We start from the raw sequence: 9211 nt of genomic DNA on the forward strand, positions 1-9211 counted from the left end.
CGAACAACTGGTTGATTCATTCTTTCTTGCATCTGTGACTAGATTCCTGGAAGGAGTGTTGGAGCAGATGTCAAACCACAATCAGGGTGAACAATTAAAACCAAGCCATCTTAGAGCATACTTGACTAGGAATTAGAGTTATGGATCCTTTCTTTTCCTTGGGCATTTTCTTTCTTCTTCTTTTTTCTTTTTTCTTTGTTTTCCCTAAGAACGCCCATGAAGAAAGAAACTGAAATGATCCAGAATCAAACTTTAAACTCCAGTGGTCCTGCATTTAAATTTACCATAAATCTTTACATTCCATGCTTACAGGTTAACTTTTAATAGATGTATTCTCATGTATACTTTATAAAGCAGGGCCTGAACTTTTGATAATCCAGTCACAGTAAGGGAACTAAGTATATAGCCAACAGATTCTGGCCATGAAAAGGATAGCAGTTCTTCTCCCTTTTCTATTTAGGAGAAAAATACTTAAACTTTCATTACTTAATCTTTTTCTTTGTGCATTCCCAGTTTACTAGGCATTAATTTATCTTATTGTGGTTAGGAGCATTGGAAATGGAACATTTAAAATGACATTTGGTTTGTTAAAACCTCACAAAACTAGCAGATGGTTTAGGAAAGCAACATTGAAGCTGCTACTTGATCCTTAATTCAAGACCATACTTGATGCTGCATCTGGAAAAAGAGCTATGCCAAGAAAAATGCTATTGAGTTAAAGACTATGTTATTCATAAATATTTAGGAAAATAAAAGACAGGTGTTCATGAGCATAGCTTGTGAAACCAAATAGATGTGCCATGGGAGAAGGGTTCTGCAAACATTTCCAAATGTATAGTATTTATTCTTCTAACATTTTTTTTTTAAGATTTTATTTATTTATTTGACAGACAGAGATCACAAGTAGGCAGAGAAGCAGGCAGAGAGGGGGAAGCAGGCTCCCCGCTGAGCAGAAAGCAGACTGGATCCCAGGACCCTGGGATCATGACCTGAGCCGAGGGCAGAGGCTTTAACCCACTGAGCCACACAGGCGCCCCTCTTCTAACATTTTAATAAACCTATGGAGAATAGAATTTTATAATGAATCCAGGCTGAACTTTATAGCTGTAATCCTTTATCTTATTCATGCTCTGTACAAATGGAAGTTGTCATTTCTTATAGTCACTACGATGAATAGTCACTGTGTATTTAAACTCCCTCACACCAGATACAGAATCCTCCCAAGTTTTAGTCTTTAAATATTTTCCCAACACTTACAATATTAAAAAGCTGAGTGTAATTAATTGGTACCATATATAACTGTTGATAGCTGGCATCTGGTTGCATTTCCTGTTATGAAGTTTACTATTTTGCTGCAACAATTACATTGGTGAAGTTGTTATGCTTCCTGCTTAATAAGTGCTAAATGTTTTGCTTCTTTTAGGTTAGGAAAGGAAAGCTTCAGAACTGTTAAATACAGGTTACAGTGTTTCCTAAGTCGTTTTATGGGAGTAGAAACAAATTATTTAAAAATTTATGAGCTCTTTGACCCCAATTCTATTATTGAGAAATGCAAACTTTATAGAATAAGGGCTTTTTGTAAACAAACACTTTTTTGTGCTCTAGTTCATGTAGTTAGCACATCGTTGCTGACCTAAGACCCTGTGTCTAGATGGCAAGTTAGACTTCAGGAGACCCTGTCAGATGCTGACGTGGTCAGGAATAGGAAATATCCACTACTGGTACAGGTACCTATTTGATAAAAGGCCTCTGTGGGCTTCCTAAGACCCAGGAAGCTCAACAGCTGGAAAGGAAAAGCCTTTTCTGCTTGAGCAATGATGCTATTTGGGGGCTTCTGGCTCTGGACTTGTAACATGTTAGCCTCTTGTGCAAGTTAATAGAAAATGTAATAATCTAATTTAAGCCATCCTCAAATATATGAATTAAAAGGCTAATAATTTTATTTTAAACATCAAACATTTCCTTAACGGACTTCTGAGAAGAAATCCTGGATAATGGATCTCCCTAGATACAAGTGGTTTTTAGATTCTATAATACTATTTTCTTTTGTTCAACATTGCAAAATTTAGATCTAAGTCTTGGGTAGGAAATTAAATATTAACTAAATCAAATATGTTCTTAATAGTTCAAGAGAACGGAATCAGAATAGAATCAATGACATGTTTAATAGGAACCTGGTCATTTTACTGTTTGCCTTTGTAGGAGATCAAATATCTAATGCCAGATTTTTTTTTTTAAGATTATTTATTTATTTATTTGACAGAGATCACACGTAGGCAGAGAGGCAGGCAGAGAGAGAGAGAGAGAGAGAGAGAGGAGGAAGCAGGCTTCCCGCCAAGCAGAGAGGCCAATGCGGGGCTCGATCCCAGGACCCCAGGATCATGACCTGAGCTGAAGGCAGAGGCTTTAACCCACTGAGCCACCCAGGTGCCCCTCTAATGCCAGATTTTAACAGCAGCATGATATGCTGGAAAGGCCCTCTAATGTGGTGCTAGGAGACCATTTAATATAGCCCAAAATTCAAGCTCCAAGAGCACAGGGTGTGTGAACTTGCCTTGTCATGGAACCTCTCTTTGAGTCTCAATTTCACCACATGTAATACGGGTAAATATGAGAATAAATACTATTTTCTAGGATTAGAATATTCTGAGATGCAAATGAGATTATGAAAATGATTTATGCCTAGTAAAGCCTGGGTTTGAATTCTGACTTTAGCACTTTCTGGCATTGTAGTTTTGGATACATTACTTAACTCAATAAAGCACATTTTTCATGATTTAAAAGAAAGATAAGAATCCAATATCTGCAAACTGTTAAAAAGTAAGAGCTTCAAAAATGTTAGTTGTTGTTATAACTTACTAGTTTTACTAAGTCTCTACAAATCTGTTGTCATCAGGAGATTGAAATTAATTAATAAGGGGGAACCTGGGTGGTTCAGTCCAGTAAGCCTCTGTCTTCTGCTCAGGTCATGATCCTAGGACTCTGGGCAAGCCCAGCATCTGGCTCCCTGCTCAGCATCCCTGCTTCTCCCTCTGTCTGCTGCTCTGCCTACTTGTGCTCTCTATCCTTCTGTCAAATAAATAAATAAAATCTTAAAAAAAAAAGGTAATGTAATTAAAATTATATTTTCTTTTAAGTTATTTAAATTCTATTCTAGTCGGTCCTTATTTTTATTTGAAGATCTCTTACTGCCCACACCTTTTTGTAAATCAGAAAAACTTTTAAGCTAAGTATTTACGTAGCATGAGAAACTTTCTTCCTAAAGAGATAATGTCTCCTCTGTATGTAATATTTTAACTTATTGATACAAGGGACCTGATGAGGAATGGATGTCCGAGACTCTTTCATTGTTTATAGCGTGCCAGAATTAATTACAATTTAAATCATCTTGTGGGTGTATTAGGCATAAAATAAGGGAAACTTGTTTGACTCTGTAGAGAGAGGGTCAGTGTTTAAAAAATTTTGCAATGAGAAAATCTTTGAAGCTACAGTGAGCTGCTGGTGCCCTCAGTGGAGAACATATTTGACACACCCGGGACTGCCTACCTCTTACAATCCATTTAGAGAGTTCACCTCGAACCTTTTCTTAGGTAATGGGATTAGCGCTGTGTTGGGACTGCAATCCTTAAAGATACAAATTTGCTTCTCAATGTTCTAGCTAGTAATCCTGTGCTCTGTTACAGGTTTTACAATGTAACTGACATTCTTGGAATTGAAAATGAAGACCTAGACCTCTTTCTGTCTATTGGGTTAGGAAATTCAGAGGTTTTAACAGAAAACGCTCTGTTCTGAGAGAGGTACAATGAGTTGCTCCTCATCTTTGTTCTTCAATGATGGTTTTGTTGAAGGAATGTGATGAATAAACTGCATTTAAGATACAGTGATACACAGATGCTTTTATAGCCCATTCAACTATACGTGAAAAAATTTCATTTTCATTTGCTTCATTTTTACTTCTTCAAAATAAAAGCATGTTAGGAAATATTTTCAGTTTTAGCACATCTCTTGATACTTAAAAACTTTCTGAGCCAATTAGTTTTAGTATAAAAGGAATAAAAGTCAAGAAGAATTCAGTTCTTCCCTTTGCTATCCTCTTTCAACAAGCCATCTGTTAGTTCCCCGGAAGGACAATACAGGTATATTGAGACATTATTGTTCTTGGAAAATAAAACAAGACAAAATCTTAGTAAACGTGTTTTGTAACACATTCCTGGTCATATTCTAATGCTTTTATTCCCCTTTATTGTTAATTATATCCTAACATGAATAATGACTGAACATTGTAAACAGATATTATTGCTTTTAGAAAATGCCTGTAAATTGAAATATCCCAAGCCTATTTTGTGAAGCATACTTTCTTTAATAGATAGGATTCCAATGGACTATAGAATATAAACTACAATATCTTTTGAAGGTCACTGTGAGTTTAATATAAACATTACCCTTGTACTACAATGAATAATTTAGATATTAAAAAGCAAGTATTATTGTATAGCAGAACTTTACCTGATACTGGTTGTAATTTTTTTCTTTTGAAATTATGTTCAGTTTTTTCTAAATTGTTTGTTTCATTTCCCTTTCACCTTCGATGTACTGGATTGACAATAACTTTAGCTTGTCCCCTGATGGCTTCTGACTATAACCTTGAATATCAGTTGTATCTGTGCTGTAGAAACTCTGGGGTACACCCTAAGGAATACTGACTTGGACATCAGAGTCTTGATTTACTACGTGCTCTCTGACTGCTTGCGACTTAGCCATTCAGCCTTATTTTTCTCATCTGTAAGTTGGGGCTGGTAATATACATCTAAGGCAATGGTGAGGGCTACATGAGATTGAGTTGCATCTAACAGTGTGTGGCAAAGGTGTTTCCTAGTTCACTAAATTTAATTTCTTAGGTCACTGCAGGCAGAAATGGAAATGCACATGGTTGGGTTTGGGTTTGGGTTTGGACTGCTCATGAACACATGCCGACCGAAGCTGTGGCCTTGAGGTTTATCATTGATTATTTCTTTTTTGCTTTTCATTAAAAAGAAGACGAAGAAGATTGAAACTGTATAATTTTCAAGGTAATATAATATGGCTCTTAGCAATATGGCTGAAAATATATGTGACTTAATCATCTGCATTTGCAGATGAGAAATTCCTGCCTCATCGGGTTATTTTCAAGACTCAAAGATATGTAACTATTCAAATTGCTTAGCATATGCTAAGTGCTCAGTAGAAATAAGCTATTACCAGTAAAGTTGTGACTCTTGTGATAGAGGTTGGGTACTCTGAATTTTGGCTGGAGGTCATATGTGTAAAACATTTTCTGGGTACTCCAATGTAGGCTGCCTTTTCTTTCTTTCTTTTTTTTTTTTTTAAGATTATTTATTTATTTATTTGACAGACAGATATCACAAGTAGGCAGAGAGGCAGGCAGAGAGAGGGAGAAGCAGACTCCCCACTGAGCAGAGAGTCCGATGCTGGGCTCGATCCCAGGACCCTGAGACCATGACCCAAGCTGAAGGCAGAGAGGCTTTAACCCACTGAGCCGCCCAGGTGCCCCTAGGCTACTTTTTATTTCATTTTTTAAGGTTAAGCTTTAGTGATTATAATTAACAATTAAAGTTGATAAATTTTGAGAATATATTTGAGCATATATTCATTTAAACAAATAATCTCTTTTAGATGTTTTATATGTGGTCTTTAAATAAAAGATCCCCAAATTAGCAGATAAGAGCTTTTTATTTTTAGAAAATTTTGAATTTATCTTATACTTTATCCAAATGTATACAGACTGTCTGTGTGTCTATTACCTTCAGAGACTTCAGAATCTAGAAGGAATTTTCTTCATCCCTCTTTCTGGGCCCTGGCCTTATATCATCTCAGTAGTGCACTGGTCTAAGAACATATAGAGAGTTTTTTCAATCTGTTGGTAAATATTTGCCCGTAACCCAGGCTTATGTCCACCTGGCATGCACTCGTCTCCTACTAATTAAAAATACTGTACCTAGCAAATTTAGCATTTTTGCTTTGAAAAAGGAAGGACCTAAAGGAGATTCACAGTTTTATAGGAATAATGCTCATCAGTTGGTAGACTCCGACTTGGCTCTTTTTGGGAATCTGAGCATCAGGGTCACAAGGTAACCAGCTCAGAAGCCAGCTCTCTCAGTTTAGAGTTCAGAATATGAAGTTCACTGCAGTTAAGGTACGAGCCTAGGGATGGATAAGTTTTAACTTCCATGTCAGCTCTGGTCAGTTGGGATTTTGGCTTCTTGGAGGCCATAGATTTGATATTCTTCAGTTAGATCAAAGTCACGCAGACAGTTTGTGGGCAAGCTTGAACAAGAATCTAGTTCTTTTGGTTTCTAGTCTAATTTTCATTTCTCCTGGTCATTTTATTCTCAAACTCACGGAAATCTTTATGTTGAATACGTTTTTATAACCTTGTAATCCATTATGTAGGCATAAAAAGTTAAGATTCTGACATTTTTATTATATGCAAAGGAAGTGAACATTATCTTGTTAAAAATATCATGCTTATTATTCAATTTTGGAAAATGCAGACAAGATGTGTGAAAGAGAAATGTAGCTTCATCTGCATATCTTTTAAGTCTGACCCTTTGTTACTGAACTCTGTTTTACAAAAAGTATGCCATCAGCTTTTTTAAAGACATTTCAACATGGATTAAATCTTTAGGAAATTAGCTTGAATTATTTTTGGGTAATTGCCAAATCATGCATATATCGATATGTGCGTAGAAATATATTATCAATAGCTAAAAGTAATTGTGATGTTATGAGTAATATGACTGTATTTCATACTGTTTTTAAGTCTGGTGGGTGTAGTTTGTGTTTTTCTCTGGATAACGTTGTTAGCACATCGTAAATATCTAACAGTATGGTAACTCTTTCCCCATATAGTATTCACTTTAACTGGAGAAAAATTTACTACTAATGCTGACATGGTACAATCAAATTATGTTAAGATACTAAGTGAAAGCGAGGCATTTGTTATAACACTCTCATTTGTATAGGAAGTGATCTTTCTTCCTCTCTCTCTTTCACCTTCTTCCTTCACCTGTCCTATATCATGCTCTGTTTTCATCTTACTGCCTTAGTCACCAGTGGTACTGAAGTTCTACTTTCCCTTGAAACACAGGCTTTAAAGATGGTCTCAGCGCTATTCCCTTTACTTCTTTTATCCACTAGTTCTTTATAACCTGAAAAATTTATAAACGTCCCAATTTAACCATGATTACAACTTCACAGACTTTTCTCTGACTTGAAAATTGAGCCCTCTTTTATCTAGCAGTGTACTGATTATTTGGGGATATACAGTAACTCCTCTTAACAAGAAGACTAATACATTATTGGAGCTAGCATCGTTGTAAGGCAAGCCTGACATTGACCTCTGCCTATAGCTAGGGCAAGGCCAAGCTAGTCTAGTAAGTTTCAGGAACTTGCTCATGCTCTTCCTCCCAAATACTATCCTCTTTTTCTTTTATTATTACATACAGCTCTTTATTCTGTAATAAGATATACAGCTTCTTTGCCAGAACCGTTTAGGGGGATAAGTTATGGGGAACTCATTCACATAAAAGTGTATAAACCACACAACTGTGTACATAACCAGCTCTAGACCAACGGGAGACAGAGCTGATTAGCCAGGAGCACGAACTCTGAGTCAGACAGTCCTGGGCTTGTCTCTTCTTTCTTCTGAGACATTCTGTCACTTTGAATAAGTTAAAGTTCATCACTTCACTCAAACCACTGTTTCTTCACAGTGTAAAATAAAGATGATAATATTTCATCAACTGTTATTAGAAACTGTTAGAAACTATTAGAAACTGTTATTAGAAAATAAATAAGGGCGCCTGGGTGGCTCAGTGGGTTAAGCCTCTGCCTTCGGCTCAGGTCATGATCCCAGGGTCCTAGGATCGAGCCCCGCATTGGGCTCTCTGCTCAGCGGGGAGCCTGCCTGCCCCTCTCTCTGTGGCTGCCTCTCTGCCTACTTGTGATCTTTGTCTGTCAAATAAATAAATAAAGTCTTTTTTAAAAAAATGAATAAATGAGAAGCTGAGGCCCCTACAGGCAAATTTTGTGGGGATCATATCTTTGTCTTCCTGTTGACTTATATTGGTTGAGGAAATGTAGAGGCCCTGTTGGGGCTTATAGCTGTGTCCCATTATTTAGACACAGCTAAATTTTTTTTGTTGTTTTTCTTTGATGATGTTGTCAATGGATTTATCCTCATTAAACTGAGTATTTCTTACTCAAGGGTTTCTGCCCTCAAGCGTCTCTCACAGAAAAACAATAAGGACATACAAGAAGCATATGTACAAAGGTTGTTATATAAAGGTCATCCATGCTATAGGATGTTAATGAAGGGAAAGAACACACCGTGGGGGTCAAACACCATATAAACGATGCCACTTTTCTGTTTGATGTGGCCATTGAGATAAGTGGCATAAAAGTATGTTTGATACCAGGACTCAAGGTTAGTCCTGTACAAAGTCAGATCTTAAAAAATTTGCAAGATTTGATTTCATAGAAGAAATTCACATTTCTTTCAAAAGGACTTAATTCATTTGCCATCAGTGCTTGAAAGGCAGCTTGATTTCTTCCCATTCCAGTGAGTGGAGCCTAGAATTAATGGGGTTCCCCACACCTGTCCCTCAGGGCTCACATTTTCTGAGAACGCACCATACAGTAAATTTGTGATTATCCAAGAAACCATTGTAGAGTAATGGCTGAAATACAAACTTTGTCATGTGTTCTTTAATTCTACATGGACTATTTAATTAAGCAAAAGTTTCTATGAATATGTTGGAACTCTCCTGAATTTAATGCCAGTTAGTTTATTTTGTTTTGGATGATTTTTAAAAATCCCCCTCTTGGTCCTCATTTTTGTATAATCTTTCCCCCTTCTTGTTGGGTGTCATCTTTGCACAAGGGCCAGTTAATCCTCTCTGTATCATTCCAGTTTTAGCATATGTGCTGCCAAACCACATACCCCTTCTTTTTGGAACATTTAGCTTGAACCTTAGTTCTGAAGAGTTTGTTATAATGCTGTAATGGTTTACAGGTAACTCAGACTTGTATATGTGACAGCTGCATGTCTGTTAACAAATATTTACTGATGTCTTGCTGTATGCCAGGCACTGTGCTAGGTACTGGGGGTATAATAGTCCTAACATACGAAAATCTCTGCTCTCATAGAGCT

General features: G+C 36.7%; 1 pseudogene; it reads right to left on the bottom strand.

Moving 5' to 3' along the window:
* Positions 1–8898: 8898 nt before the first annotated feature.
* LOC131832873 (U6 spliceosomal RNA) lies at positions 8899–8997 on the bottom strand (annotated as a pseudogene).
* Positions 8998–9211: the final 214 nt, after the last annotated feature.

The sequence above is a fragment of the Mustela lutreola genome, chromosome 5, assembly GCF_030435805.1.
Source record: "Mustela lutreola isolate mMusLut2 chromosome 5, mMusLut2.pri, whole genome shotgun sequence".
NCBI lineage: Eukaryota > Metazoa > Chordata > Mammalia > Carnivora > Mustelidae > Mustela > Mustela lutreola.